At 44.8% G+C, this 15,962-nt stretch overlaps 1 pseudogene; it reads right to left on the bottom strand.

Annotated features, from left to right (window-relative positions):
* Positions 1-7,108: 7,108 nt before the first annotated feature.
* On the bottom strand, positions 7,109-8,945 carry LOC109385118 (up-regulated during skeletal muscle growth protein 5 pseudogene; annotated as a pseudogene).
* Positions 8,946-15,962: the final 7,017 nt, after the last annotated feature.

A 15,962-nucleotide genomic window follows, 5' to 3' on the forward strand; every position in this document is an offset into this window, starting at 1 on the left:
AAGAGGCACTACTGAAATCGGGTCAGGTGTACGCTTTTCCTGAAGCCGCTGCAACATGTATAAGAAAAGGACTTTTCTGCCCCTCCTTGGTGGTGACCTGGCACTCCATTCCCACAATGTCCAGTTCTGTTCCAGGCAAACGGAATTTTTCCCCACTTCCAGCAGGAGGGTTGTCCTTTCCTAGGTTCCTGGAGTTGCCAGCTGCCGGCAAGGGCTGCGCAGGAGAAAGCACTTCAGGCCCATTGAGAAGTCTCCACACAGGGTTTAAGCCTGGAAGATGCTGGATCAAAGCTCCTGAGAGCTTCACACAGGTTTCCAATGGGAACCTAAGCTAAGAGGGAAAAGGTCTCCACCTCCAAGCTTATCTTCCCCTCCTCCGATGGAGTCACTAGGCAACACAGTTTTTAGTGGCTCTGAAAACCATGTGGGGAGAGGATCCTTTATTTCTATATATGGCCAGAAAAGAGCCCAATCACGGGCCGACTTCCTGGTAGATGCTCTCCAATTTTTCCAGACCTGCCAGCTCCAGAGGCTTCCAGGCTGGACTCTGGTTTCTGGGGCCTGCATGTAATTAGCTTTAGCAATGGAAAAGTTGGCTTCCCTTGCAAATGTCCCGAGTTGTCCTGGTCCCACCCCCTCCACCCTTACCCCTCCTGCCTCAGAAGGCTGCAGCTAAAAGGCAAATAATGAGGCTCTCCCAGCTGCAGACCTGCTAAAAATAGAAGTTTGTTTATTTTTATGTTCACAAAGCCCTCTTCCTGCTGTTGCTGTTGTTATGAGCAGGAATGGGAGGATCCTGGGCTGGTGACCCGCCCAGTGACTTTTCTCTTGTGTTGGGGGGCTCAAATTGAAGTCTCTTCAGGGCCAGAGGATTTGGGGATCTGTGTTCTTTTTGAGCCCCTTCTCTCTTAGCCGACACCTGCTCTCCTGAATAAGGTGTGGGTATCTTGGTTTTTACATGATCCGCATGAATGTACTTCCCTTTCACAGGCAGTCTCCCCTTTTGTTACGATCTCACAGGAGAAGTGTGGGCAGAGGAAACACATTGGGCTAAAGGGGAAAGAAACCTGGGTGTTTCTTCCTTGCTCTGTGACCTTGAATAAGTCACAGCCTCTCTGACCTCAGTTTCCCCATCTATAAAATAGGGATAATGAAATATGCCAAGAACTCAAGTGTAATCATAAATATGAATCAAATTTGAAAAGTTCAAGAGAGCTGCAAATGGGTTGTTTGCTACTTTTGCTAAGCAAGCCCAGGCTTCTCAAGTGTATCCGAAAGACAGAGATAGTCCATTTTTTCTCAAGGGGCTTTTGAGTCCTCCCTGCAAAAAGGAGGTGTGGAATGGGGACAAGAGACCAACCAGTACATGAGGGCTGATATTTTGATCGTTTTTTCCTTTGAGATCTGCATAGAACAAACACCTGTTGAAAAGCCTGAGAGTTGATCTAGGCTAGAACAAAGAATCGTGGATTAGGATTTGGGAAATGGAGAAAGAGGGCCCTTTGACATTCTTAGCTTGCTGTGGGCTTTGGAGCAATGGTTATACTGCTGTGTGTCTTAGCTCCCTTCTCATAATGGAGAAGCGTTGTTAACAGTTGCTCTTCCCAGCTAGATGGGATCTCTGCTTGCTCGGCCATGTAGATCACTATTGTGTTTATGCCATACACGTAGAGCTTGTCATGTTTTCCAGACAGCGTCCTAGAGTGTCGCCATGGATACTTTCTCCTCTAAGATCCTAACAGCTGAGGGCAGAGCTGTGTTGGATACATTTTGACTCTCCCAGGGCCACTGTGACGATTGTGTTGGCTTGTTTTCCGTGGAGAACTCGGGCATATCCAGGGCTGTCCAGGGGCCTGGGTCACAGTGGGTCCCTCTATCCTATAGGCTTTTCCTATTGTAAGCAAGAAAACAACAGCTTTGGCTGATTGAAGCAGAAATGAACTTTATTTAAATTGCATTTTAATGAACTAAGTTTTAGAATTAAATTTTAATTAAAATTTAGGGACTCTGACTTGGATGAATCACTTAAAATAGTCTCCCACTGAATTTAGCATGTCCTTAAGTCATGAATGTAGACAACAAACCAAGTATCTGTGACTTTATCACCTTTAGAAATCATAGATATTTTCAAGTTACATTTCAGCTGTTGCAGACATTCCAAAATATCCCTTACGCTCCTTACTACTTCTGGGTAACAGCCGTTATTAGACCTGCCACTAGATTTATTTAATGCACTAATAAAAAAAGCACACATATCATGCTATCATATGTTTAAAAAGTAGTTTAACTATATTTCAGTGTAATTGGCTTCCTATGTATTTTATTTTGTGCATTTAAAAATGTTCTTTGTATACTTCGTAGACTTCAACCAGACCTCCAAAGGGCTCTGTGATGCACAAAGGTTCAGAACTCTTTGACCTAAAGCATATTCATGAGCTCACAGCAGGATTGGCTACACAATTCGCAGGGCCCAGTGCAAAATGCAAACGGGAGGCCTCTTGGTCCAAAACTTTAAGAATTGGAAGATTGACAACAGAGCATTAAACCAATGGCATGGACCACACTGAGCCTGGAGACTGTGTGACTACACAGGCTGTTGACCTGTGAAGTGGGCTCTGGCTCCTAGAATTTCCAGAAAGGTCAAAGAGCCACACTCAGGGCCTTTGTGGTCAGAGAAAATACTCAAGCTGTGCTGGAGAACTGGGCTGGTCCTGCTGAGCTCCGATACTGCAGCTTGTCCCCACGCCACATCAACAGTCCATGCTGGGAACGACCCTTGAATCTGCCACCATTGGTATGTTGGTAAGCTGGGTGGAGCTGTCCCCATTGCCAGATGGATTCTGTGTGACTCTTGCCAGACAAGCTGCAGTGCTTTGAGAATTTTGGAATAAAGATGCTGCAAAACATTGGGGCCTTTGACTGGAAATTTAGGGTATTCAAGTCTGTTTCTCCTCTCCCTCCAGGTTCTGTATACTAAAAAGCAGGATATTTTTCACACAGACTTCTACTTCCCTTCTCCCTATGGAGCCACGTAAGCTTAGGCTTAGTCTTCCTTTGTGCTGAGGGCAAAAGAGAATAAAAGTGGGTGAGGTATTGTGAGAACGCAATTGTGTGGCTGGTGTTCTTGGGTGGCTCTATCCATTGTTCAGGCTTGTCCTGGCAACATTCCAAGTCATAGAGTGTCTTCTTATATTTGTCTGGGCTTCTGCTTATCGATTGGGCGTCCTTGCTAATATAGTTTGTTTTCTCTTGAAATGGAACTGAAAATGGAATTATTGTTAGGCATTCTTGACTTTATGACAGGTCCCTTTTTATAGTCTACTGGCTTGGGCTCTCGGTGCTTTTAGAAATCTGTAAGATTTCAGTAGCTAGGCAGCTGGTGTGTATGTGTGTGTGTGGGGGGCCATGACATGGTTATATGGAACTGAGATCCCACAGAATATACTGGGTAGTAGAGTTATTTATGAGGCTCATGAAATAAATATAGAAATATTGTAAAGTGCTTGATTGGTACTTTCGCTCCTTATTCCCAGCCTTTATTCACCATAGTGTAAAAATGTGGGGGTGTCTTACACAGCACACCTATAGCTATCCCTGCCCTTATAACTCTTAGAGCTTACTTTTAGAATAGTAATAGTTGGGTGGCCAGGTGGCTCAGTTGGTTAGAGCATGTGCTCTGAACAACAAGTTTACTGGTTCGATCCCCACATAGGCCACTTTGAGTGGCACCCTCCTTAAAAAAAAGAAGATAGACTAGTGATAGCTGCTAATATTTGTTGGGCATTGACTATGCGTTAGGCAGTCTGCCACACTCTTTCCATGTTTTCATTGTGTGTATTTTTCACAATTCTGTGTGGTGAGTACCATGATTATGTTCATGTTTCAGTTGAGGAAAATTAAATGAATCAGCTTAATTTTACCCAAGGTCGCATAGCCGGAAAGTAGAGAAGCCACGACTCAGTGCTGTCCCCCCAAAATGCAGTGTTGCCATCACCACCTTGCCATCCTGAGCCAGGAGCTGTGAGGAGTTTGTTAATAGTTATACGCTTTTCCAGGCAATGACTCCCTACTCCCCCTTTTAGCAAAGAGTACTCAAGTTTCACGCATCAGTGATTTCCATCAGCTTGATTTTTCCTACATGCAGAATTCTGCACTTGCTACTGAAGGAATTGGAGAGATAAAAGAAAATTGACAAAGTACCGAGAGGGAAAGCGCCCAGAGGCCCGAATCCTTGTCCCAGCGCTATCGCTGACTGGCTGGTTTGGCTACATCAGGCAACCTCTTTGGGCATCGCATGATTTATTTGGGAAATGAGCCGGCAGGATTAGATGAACTCAAAGGTCCCTGTCAGTTCTTTGATTCTGTTCCCCCCAGCTTTGTGCCAGACATGGCATAGGATAAATACCGATGTCACCCCTACCCTCAAGGACCATAAGGACCATAAGACAAAACCTTCAAATACATGATTGGAGAACGATGGGAAATTGTCTTCCATAGGCTATAAGTTTTTGCTGGTCATGTACTTTCTTGGTTCTCCTATGCACTCAGCAATTGTAGGGATGAAAGACATGTCACAATACCGCCCTTAATAAGTGTACAAATTAGTTGGGAAAACAGGACATAAGTACTTGGAACAATGACTAATACAAGACATGAGATACTTAAGTGCTGAACTGTAGTGTGCGGTCATTGGGTGATGAGGGTAAAACGGTGGCCGCCAGCATTTACTGAATTTTTTGGTGAGTGTGTAAGATTTGGGGGATGTCAAAACAAAATCCCCAGTAATCAAAATAAGTAATACATGAAGGCAATATTTTTTTTAATTAAAAAATGCAACAACAACAAAAAACTCATGATGAACAGAATATCAAGTTTTTAAATAAAGACAGCCTCAGTACTACTGAGTTTTCCTTTCGTCTCAGGTTCAGGTACGGCTCAGCACAGCTCTGGGTGCTAGCTGCAATGCCTGATTGCTTTACATTCGTTATCTTCTTTAATCCTCACAAGGACCCTTCTGATTAGAGTCTGCTCTTGGCATCATTTTATGGTTGAGGAAGTTGAGGCTTGGAGAGCTCAAGGCATGGTGGGCGTAAGGGTCAGGGATGGAACTTAAAGCCGGGTCTCGGGCTTTATAAGTCATGTTTTCACAGTGCTTCATATGCTCTTACATATACAGACAGAGCTCAGTCGAAGGCTGTGCCCAGTGTTGCTGACCTGGGGCGGGGTGGGAGTAGGGTGGTTTGAGCTCTGCCTGGGCTAACTCTGTGGTCCTCCCAGAGGGTGCTCAGTGCAGCTGCACTCCCACTCCTGTTGCCTACTGGCTGGAACCTTGGGGGGGGGTGCCGGGAGGAGAGGGGCTCTTCATGCCCTGCCCATTGGATTCCATGAGGCTGGAAACCACTGACGGTGGGGCTCCACCTAACACCAACATTCCAGGGTACACGTCTCACTCATTGCATCCAGAAGCAGGAAACCCAAGGTGAAGTGCTTTTTGCCCAACTCCGCCAAAAGAAGAAGCGCTGTAGTGTTTACCAGTATCTAACAGCAAAGGAAACCATGCTGAACTATAGTGTTTATCGCCTCCAGCCCCTCTGCAGCACCGAGCTCAGTTTCCGGGCAGGAAATGAAACCACAGAGGGCAAGATAAATCTTGATTTTCAAGTTCCCACTTTGGAGGCAGCGATCATTGTCTTGTAGCTTTACATCCAGCACACATTTGCCCGAGGTGAGGGGCGGGGGCAAGACACTGAGCAGGTGGGCTCATGGAGCATATCAACTGAACTGTGCTTTTGGAGCCAAGATTCCACCCAATGACTTTGGAGACTAGAGGTTAGATGCCTGCCGACCATGGCAATTGGGTGTTAGTATAGATAGAAGTCTGAGATAACCAGATGTGGAGCAAAAAGGAAAATCAGAATTATCAACTGTCAGAACAGGAACTGGCTTTGGAGGTTGTCTGGTCCAGGTCTTCGTGTCACAGGAGAGGAATTAGAAGCCCAGAGAAATTATGTGACCTTGGGAAAGGTCACATAACCATTTGGTGGCAGGCCTAGGGCATGAAATTGGGTAGATGACATTTTGCAGTGGCAATGTTAATACAACCATGGGGCCATTTTGATGATGCTTGAAAATCCCTATTTTTAACAGCATCACGGATACTTTTTTTGACCTCACCTTGTCCTCTTAGCTCAGGTTCAGTGGGAAAACATACCGAGATCATCCCATGATGCCTGCAATGGAGGCCCATGTGCAACCTATTGGCTATTTCTGTAGTATAAATAAAATAATCCGTAGTAGTCCAACACCTTCGGGTATTGTCTTTCCACAAATTTGCAGGTTTTGTGTTTGTTTGTTTTTTATCCTGATGGAAAATGTTCTACTTTTAGATTGTGGAATAAAAAACCCATGGCTTAGGTTTCACAATGCACATGGCTGATTCATGTACTATTCACAATTCTGTCATGTTTCTGACAGGTCCAAAATATTGATTTCTCCAGGATGCTGGGTTATTTTGCTGAGCTATTGAGATGCCCACATTGGAAGTCATGACCCTCTATCCTTCAGCCACCTTCCTCCCCATCCCTCCTCAGGACCCTCATAAGTGTGAGTGGCCTCTTTCAGGTAAATTCAGGAGGAGCAGATATTGATGACCCAGGGCCATTGAATGACCTAGCACAGATATCAATCGCAGGTGTTTAAAAATTTCAGGTGAACCTGATGACTTCACGGACTAGGAAGTGTAAGTTCATGGTACATGCATCAACAAAATGGAAATCATTATTTGCTGAAAGTTTCACAAGGATAGTAAGATATGTATACACTACACATGTAAGACACTGCATGTACATACGTCATGTGTGACTTACACATGTTCCGGTTCTTAGGAATTACCCTCAATTCCCTGATTTCACCCCTTTACTGGGACTTTGGGCCTTTGTCCCAGAGGTGCCACTGCCTGAGCTGCCCTTACCTCCTATTGGTGTAGCAAGTGGCTTACCTTTTAAGATCCAGCTCACTTGTTACTATGTCTGAGAAATATTGGGTTGTAGGAAAGTTATTTTTCTATGTTTTTCTTTTCTTTTTTTTTCTTTTTTCCAGATTCATAATTTATTGTACAAATTGAGTATCACATGATGAGTTGACATTAGCTTCTCCAGGTATGGAAAATCAACAGATGAGGTACAGCTTAGAATCCTTTTATGTTGCTTTCACAGCTGGAGTTTTTTTTTGGCTTTAACTTGAAGTATAAGACCAGCAAAGCAATGCCTCCGTATGTGGCCAGTACACAATTCATTCTCCCTGTGAGCGTATATGAGTTGAAATATTTTTTGATACCAGTGAATTAGAATTGGGCATCAGCTTCTGGACCTGCTATGATTTCAATCTCTTGCAAAAGGCAAGGATTCCACAGACAGTGTCCTTCAACGTAGGAAGCTACCCCTCAGTCCAGCCGGAAGAAGCCGCCTCCCCCACACGCGCTCAACCAGCCTCTTTTCTATGTTTTTCATTGCAAAAATGCGTCATGACTTTTCCGACAACCCAATATTTCCTTAATCCTTCAGGTTAAGTGGACCGTTCCTTCCTTTGTGCTCCCATGCGTCCTTGTACATACCTCAAGGTAAGCCAGTCATTCTCTGCTTGCAGTTATTTCTTTATAGGGCCACCTCTTCACTTGAGCACAGGTATCACGATCTGGCCATCTTAGTGTTCCCAAGCCCGCATGGTGCCTGCAACATAGGGAAGCTCTATAAATACTTGGTAGGTGAACCATGTCTTCAGGACCATGATGCTCTAGGGATGTTCTAGCCGGTGCTTCAGTCATGGGTGCATGGGGCAGCTGGTCTCCTACTCCCTGGGTCACGCGGCAACAAATGATGTCAATGTCATGAATACACGTCCCCCTCCCTACTGTTGCTTCTGATTTAGCAATGTTGTCAGAGGTCCCGGCACTTCGGACATTCTGCCTCTAGGTGATCACATAAACTTGTGACTATAAAGGAAAACCTTATTTTTTCCAAATGACTTCCAGTTGCCTTTACAATTGCTTTTGAAAAGTAAAATACTTGTTGAAGTATGATCATCATCTTGGGCTGATTTCACAGCTGTTTTTCTGCCGTTATCTCTTTCCATCTCTGTGATTTTATGCTCTGACAATGCATTTGTCAGTCAAGAAGTATTTATGGAGAGCCCAGCAAGCTATTGAACATTTTTTTAAACACATACACTTTTCTTAAGTATTCTCCTGGTGTAATAACTTTGGCTTCTAATACAGTTTAAATGAGAAAACTATTTCACTTGAAGGTGTTCTGAAATTCACAGTCCAGAGATTGGTAGCTTTGATGGGACAGTCATCATTTATTGGCCAGACATCATGCTCCACAATTCACGTGCATCATCTTTTGTGGTTCTCACACCTGCCCCGTGTGTAGGCGGTCTCATACCGTATTTTACATCTAAAGAAACAGACTCAGAGATGGCAGGCTCCTATAACTAACTCGCAAACAGTCAAGCCAGGGCTTGAAATCAGGCCGGTCTGAAATGCAAGCCCACGCTCTTTCCTATGCATTATTTTCGGATTACATTAAACTGCCCTAAAGCCAAAACGTTTGGAGTGATAGCAACTTGAAAGTACTGGGTTGTCGGAAGAGTCACGACGCAGTTTTGCAACAAAAAACATAGGACAAAATACGTCATGATCTTTCCGACAACCCAGTAGATTGTCAATTCCTCAAGGCTGGGGCTATGCATGAACCTGAAATGCGCCGTTTGGTGATTCTGACATGTCATTGCGCCTCTTGCTTCCCTCTACGTGGAAAATAGGACTCACCCCGGGATTCTTCCCTAAGCAGCTGGAAAGGATGTGACAATTTCTCCCCCTCCTTCCTTCCATCAGCACCGAACCCCAAACTCAAAAGCCGCACAGCGGTGGTCACGATACCAGCCATGTAGTCATTCTTTTATGTCTGTGCTCCTGCTATGCACACAGGGCTCTTCCTTGTGAGTTATATGGTTTTTGTGTGTCTTTCTGTGTTTTTTCTCCCCCCCCCCAAATGTCCTGGAGCAAAGTCAATAATAATAATAATAATAACCTATCTTGTGTGTAATTTACAAGGTATTTCAAGGTCACTTATTCATTTGTTTGTCCAATCAATCAGATGATTTGTTTATCAGTCAATTTTGGGCTCTTTGATGTGTCTAAAGCATGCCTGAAAAACGCACACTGCTGATCCTTGAGGAACTCTTAGGCAAGCACACACCCAACTGACTGCAAGACAATGTATGTATTCCATATTTGTCCTGTGAGCAAAGTCTAAGGGACTGGCAGAGGGTAAGAAAGGAATTATATTAGGGGAAGGATGAGGAAAAGGAGAACAAGGAAGCCCACCGAATGGAGGAGTTATATGAGCTGGGTATTCAGCTGTCCCACAGACATTTATTCAACCACCTCCTACGTGCCAGGCACTGTTTGAGGCACTGAAAATGCACAGGTGGGCATTACACACTACCCACCCTCAAGGTGCTCAGAGACTAGAAGAGGGCAGAAAACACGTGAGCAACGAAGTGTTAGGTAGGTGCCAAGCTGGATATGCCAGCGGTGGTGCAACTGCAGAGGGATGTTGAATTCCCACTGGTCTGGGTCCTGAAGGGGAGAAACAGGCAAGAACTCCTAGAGGCGGTGGGTTTCGCTGAGTCTTGAATGATAGGAAGATGCTTCGATGCTTTGAAAGCTATGAGGGTGTTTAGCGGGCAGGGTGAGCAGGAAGAGATGTGAGACAGCAAGGCCCATTGTAGAACTCTGAGTAGTTGGGGCTTAGAGAGGGGTGTGTGTGCAGGTGGGCAGCAGTGAGGGGTGAGTCCGCCTTGATGGTCAGGGGTCTGGACCAGGGGTACCGTGAATGCCAACCTAAGGGGTTTCGTATCCTACAGGCCTTGGAAAGCCATGGAAAAAATTTTAAACAAGGGAATGTTATCATGAGAATGACATTTGAGTATATTTTCCTCAAAGTTATTGATAGAAGTACTCTGCATGGTTCTACACCATTTTATATAAGGGATTTGAGCATCTGTGGATCTGGGTATCTGGGGGGGGGGCAGTCCTGGAACCAATTCCCCCAGTGGATACTGAAGGACAACTGTAGTTAGCTTTTTTGGGAGACAAAAGTTATACATGGATTTTCAACTGCATGGGGGTCAGTGCCCCCAACCCCCACGTTGTTAAAGGGTTAACTGTAAATGTTAAAAGGTGAAAATTTGACATTATTTTTCATGTATGTTATTGAAAAAGTGTCTTCTAAAGCATTTACAATTATATTTTAAAATTAAAAGAGAAATATGTGATAAGTGAATGTAATTTTTAATTACATTTTTTGAGATAATTGTGGGTTCACATGCAGTTATAAGAAATAATGCAGAGAGATCCCATGTACCTTTACCCAGTTTGCTCTTATAAAACTGTTGTACAATTTCACAGCCAGGATATTAAAATTGACACAGTTAAGGTTTTTGCCCAGGGTTGTTTAGTTGTACTTAGTGGAAAAAATAGGCATATCTAAGTAGATCTACTCTACCTTCCCTGAAGAAGTATTGAATGTGAGTATTTTAAATAAAACTGAATTTTAATTTGATGTTTTTGTAATTGAAGTATCTTTAGAAAAACAAAACCATTTACAGTTTCTTCTAGTTACCAATAAAAATATTGGTATCCTGCTTTATCCACAGAAGCAAATTAAGGGTAAGATGATTTGTTTAGGATTGCAAAGTGTTCCTCAGCTGCCACCTGCATCTGTTGCAAATACTATGATCATTTGTGAATAGTCTGGAAGCTTTGATTAGAATACAAAGAGAAGGAAAGAAACAGACACCTGGTGCTTACTAGGAAACGATGATTGATGATTGTGTTGTAAGCAGTATTCCATTTATACAGAGAGGAAGGATTTGATGAGTTAATTTGTCTCTTCTCTTTATCTAAGTGCTCTGCTGCCCTACTGCCCGCCCCCCTCCCGTGGTTTGGTGTCTGCAGGATAAAACCCTCAAGACTTCATGGCACCCAAATGCAGCTGCCTTCTGTTTTGACACCTTGAGCTCTGAGAGGTGTGAAAAATTTCCCTGGGGGCTGGAAGGTGTTAGAAACAAGAGTGGAGCTTTGGGGTTGTGGGTTGCTCTGCTCCAGCGCTGGGCGTTGGAGCCCAAGTTACAGAGGTGTTCACATGATCTTCGGTAACTCTGCGTGTGTGTGTGTGTGCATGCGTGTGTATGTGTGTGTGTGCGTGCGCATGTAAGCACGCACCCGTACACTGTGAGATATAGGAGCCCCTCTAACACAGGTCCAGGCCAGGGTCTCTCTTGCCTAGAACCTAAGGGTAGTTTCATTGTCTTCCACTGAACAAGTTGGGCTAAGGCTTTTAAGAGATTTTGCTACATTCTAAGGGCCTTCTTTCAAATCCGTTTTCTCCTAATCTAGCATAAGACTATTAACAATGTAAATGAGGCAAAACTAAACATTTCCACATTCAATTGAGAATTAACATGAGGTAAACACAGATCAGGAGTTTGGGAGCGTTCTATCTCCATAACTTACGATGCAGTCTTAATGGCACTGCACCACCATGTCTCTGGGTGGTGGAGACACTGTGTGGGCAGAAAGGGATATTTCTCCGAATGATGGGAGAAGGAGCAAAATTTTTTATGGTCAATTTCATTTTTCCTGGAGCCAAACACTTGATATGATAATTAAAAACACATCAAATCATCCAGGAGAGCAGCAGTTGTGTGTTTGGTTAGATGGCAGGATAAGTGCCAACCCTTATCTTCAATTTTCAGACCTAAATCTGTTTCCTTTTTATTTTTAATTGGCTGTAGGCATCCACCATCCTTAACTTTGGGTTCATTTGTCACAATTGTTTTATCTAAGTTGTTCTCCAATGAACACGAAACATCTTTACATCTGATTCATCCTTTTTTTTAATGGTTAATATTTTAAGGTTATAAAACTGGACTCTTCAGAATGCGAAATATGGGTACACCGCCTCCCTTTCAGAATCACTTTGTTGATGTCTGTGAAAGGGCATTAGCTTATTGAATGAATCACATTTTTAAAAACGCTCCATGAAAAACAAGCATGTGTATTTTTATTTTTCCTGCCCTTAACGCCTGTCAATGTTTCACAGCTCTCAGGGCAGCTATTTTGGAAAACTTCCGTCTTTTCATAATGAGTTCTTCTCTTTCTCAAACTGATGATTAGCTAGTGACCTGGTTTAAGGCTACCTCAGCACCTCAGGCTGTGTTGCTGATACAGAACTTGGTCCTGTTCACTGGCTACCTGATGGCTTTTTTTTTTTTGCGGGGTGGGGGGGAGGTGAATATCTTATTATAGTTATAAACCCTCTCTTCAGTTTTAGGGAATTCACAGGCATTCTAGCTTCTAAAGGGTTTTCCAAACCCCAGGCTAAGCCCCTTGGTTTAGACCACGTGGTGGCTGAGGCATTTGCAGCAGTTGTAACATGGTAATGGCAAGACATTACAGTAATACCTTGGCTTGCGAGCATAATTGGTTCTGGAAACAAACTACTCGTATTGCAAGACATTGCTCGTGTACCACATTAAAATGTATTAGAAATGTTTGCTTGTCTTGCGGAACACTCGCAAATCACGTTACTCGCAATCCAATGTTTTACTGTATTTACACTGTATATAAGAGCTAGTGTGCTGGTGTTGTTGGCGGGGTGTATGGAGGGGGGTGTCTGAGGTAGGGAAGTCCATTTCTTGAGCTTCTATGAAGACAATTGGAGGCCCAAAGCCTAAAGGACAGTAGACAGAGGTTGCTTATAAATCAGGGGCTGAGCTTTCAAAGTGAAACAGAAGACATTTCCTTTGCTTTCTAATGAATTAGAATTAAAGTCATAATTTTATTGGTGAAACAAAGGAATAAGGGTCACCATTGAAAGCAAGCGTCTTCCAAAACCGGCCCTCCACAAGGAGTGAAAGAGTTTGGGTTCCATTGAATGCCTAGCGGGCTTTGGAGATGCAAAGCAGGGGAGGGAACTACCAGGCTTTGAGTGAACGTGGGAAGAATTCCTGGGGGAGAGAGGGAGAGAGGCCCCGTGGTGTTTCATATTAAGGCATGGCCAGTGAGAACTCCCAAGGGAGTGAGTGTTCAAGAAATGGGACATCTGGTATCAGATGCTAGGTTGTTTGCTGTGCGGTGAGAAAATGTAACCCATCCCTCATGACCTACAAACCCTCAATAAAAATTCTGCTGACGTGCAACCCTCGTGAAAATGATTGCTTTTGGGCGAGAGGATAGGAGGGCTGGGAGAAGAAGGCCCAGAATGTGGAAAGCAGAGACGAAGAATTCAGTGAGGGCAGAGAATTGCAGCCAGAGGTAACAGGAGAATTTCGTTCCCTTGCAATTTGCAGAAATGTGAAGGCAGGCGTTCAGTTTTTCCCTAGGACATAACATGGAAGTTTGAGCCAAACAGATGTGTATTGTAAGGGCACAGTGACCCCCGCTGACCCCTGACGGACATTTGTCTGAAGTGTTTACCTTTCTAGAGCACCTTTCCCTTAGTGCTCACTGTTTGTCCTCCTCTGATTTGGGTACACAGGCACGAGGGTTCTTGCAGGCCTGGCAGGCAGGTGCCAGCCAGCTCCTGAGTCTTGTGAGACCTGTGACTCTGAAGAAGGGGTGACTGAGGGAGGGTGCAAGGGTGCTGTCAGTAAATGTGGGAGATGCCTGCAGCTCGGAGCGTCAGGGAGAATCTTTGGTGGGGCCTGATCATTTGAAAAGTATTTGCAAAACTTCATTACAAAGGTTTCTAGTTCAGTCATATCTTATTCCCAGGTGGGACAGCCCAGGGGCCCAGAGGTGTCACTGGACTCCTTTCTGGGAGGTAGGTCTCCTAAGAGCATGGTGACCGGAGCTGCCCCTCCCCTGCAACCTGGTCTCTCACAGGAATGTAGGGCCCTGACTTTCAGGTGGTGTGTGTGGCAGGGTTAGCAGTGGGGATGGAGGGGACGGAGCTGTGATCACTCCTTTCTTCTCACTTGAGGTTTGGCTCTGGGAAAAATTTGGTATGCTGACTTATCCTGTCTCCAAGGAAAATGAAATGAGTACACCCACCTTTCTTGCTTATTAGCATGCCTTCTACATGTCTTGACTCTGCACAGAAATTCCTTCCTGAGGAAATCTTGAGTGCTCATTAAATGGACTCTGTGGGAGGGAGGGGCCAGGCTGTGTTGACAGGGCCGTATAAGGCGGACTCAGGGATGTAGGGTCTGGAGAGAAGGGTGACTGGCTGACTTGTTTCATTTGCTCACGCTGGCCTGTGTTTCTAGCCCTTTTCTCAACATATTTGATATGATACAGTCCCTGGAGATGTATGATGTCTCCCTTTAGGGTGGGTGAGAACATGGTTTTGGACTGTGGCTAACACTGTCTGACATTGCACCAGAGACACTTGCAGGGCTGGAGGGGGGCGTGGAAGTGCTGGACAGGGGAAGTGGGGGCTCATGGTGGTGATGCAGCACTGAACCAGGCGCTAGTACTTCACAAAAACTGCCTCCCACATGCCGTGATTCACTCAGCAAGCCAGGGGTCGGGGGTGCAGAGCTGAAATTTCACAGCCCCCACTGTGACAGAGCTTATAAGCAGTTTCTGTCCAAGCTGGCAGGTTCCAAGTTCTAACAGGGGCTGACAAGGCTCCACATGGCAGCCCCTATCACCTCTTCCCCTCACGCCTTCCTTCTTTACCCTGTATTCCATCTGATAGCCTAGCCACACTGGCCTTGGTTGCTCTTGGAACACGTCAGTCACTCTCCACCTCAGGACCTTTGCACTGGCTGTTCCCTCTGCCTAGAATGTTCTTCTCACTCACCTCTTTCAATTTTTACATCAATGCCACCTTATTCTAACCACCATATTAAAAATGCAGTGGGGCCCTTTCCCCAATACTCCTGATCTCCCATAGCCTGCTCAACATATTTTTCCTAAAGCATTTGCCTTTTCCCACCATACCATATTATCAACGTATTTATTATGCTGTTATTACTTATTGTCTGTTTTCACCTGCTCGTATATACTCCATGAGAACAGGAACCACTGATGCACCCAGCCAAGTGCCTCGAGTGATTGTGGCCTGTTGATTGAATGAATGACTAGATTACAGTGAGGGTTTGGGACAGTCACCCTGCCCGTCCCCATTTCTGTGCCAGGCCCTTTCTGCTGAGCTCTCCCATCCACCTCTTTAGTCTCACCCTTGACATTGGATCAGGGGAGATTTATCAAGTCCTCTCAGCCAGCTTGGCCACCTGAGGACCCTCCTACACTGCAGGAAGAGCAATGTAGCCAAGTGGAAGACATGACACACTACCATTCTGGTCAGTGTTTTTAGGAACTTAATTGTCACAGCTTAGTGATAACAAAGAAAGTTCTTGGATGTAGGCTCTGTGTTTTGTTAGAGATCCAATTCTAGTCTTCCAAATATGATTGCAATTTCACCCCTCTATCAAGTTGTGCCTCTTTTTCAAGAGGCTTTCCAGCTGTCAGTGGTCACCAGTCTTAATATCTAGCTGTCATAATCTGAGCCCCAACCTGCATGTCTGAGGAATCCTGTCCCTTCCCCAGGAGTTTCTGAAAATCACCCAAAAGTGGTTTTACTAGGAAGGATCTGGGCAGCTCTGCCTGGTTTCTCCACTGAACTCGCCAAGCCGGACAGTGAGGGGTGGAGAGGGTCAGGAGTGTCACACTAATAGGTATGCCTCCACACGGAAGAAACATCAGGACTTGGGAAAAAATGTTCCTGCATGAACAACTGTACTGCATTGACAAGCAATATCCTCTAGGGCCAGCGCCTCTGTACTGGCAGGAGCTTCTGAGTTTTCTGGCCTGTTGAGGGCTGATTGCTATATAGTCAGTGTTCTCAAGGGAAATAACAGAATCAATAGACTCTCTCTCTCTCTCTCTC

The sequence above is a fragment of the Hipposideros armiger genome, unplaced genomic scaffold (assembly GCF_001890085.2).
Source record: "Hipposideros armiger isolate ML-2016 unplaced genomic scaffold, ASM189008v1 scaffold_6, whole genome shotgun sequence".
In the NCBI taxonomy this organism is placed as follows: domain Eukaryota; kingdom Metazoa; phylum Chordata; class Mammalia; order Chiroptera; family Hipposideridae; genus Hipposideros; species Hipposideros armiger.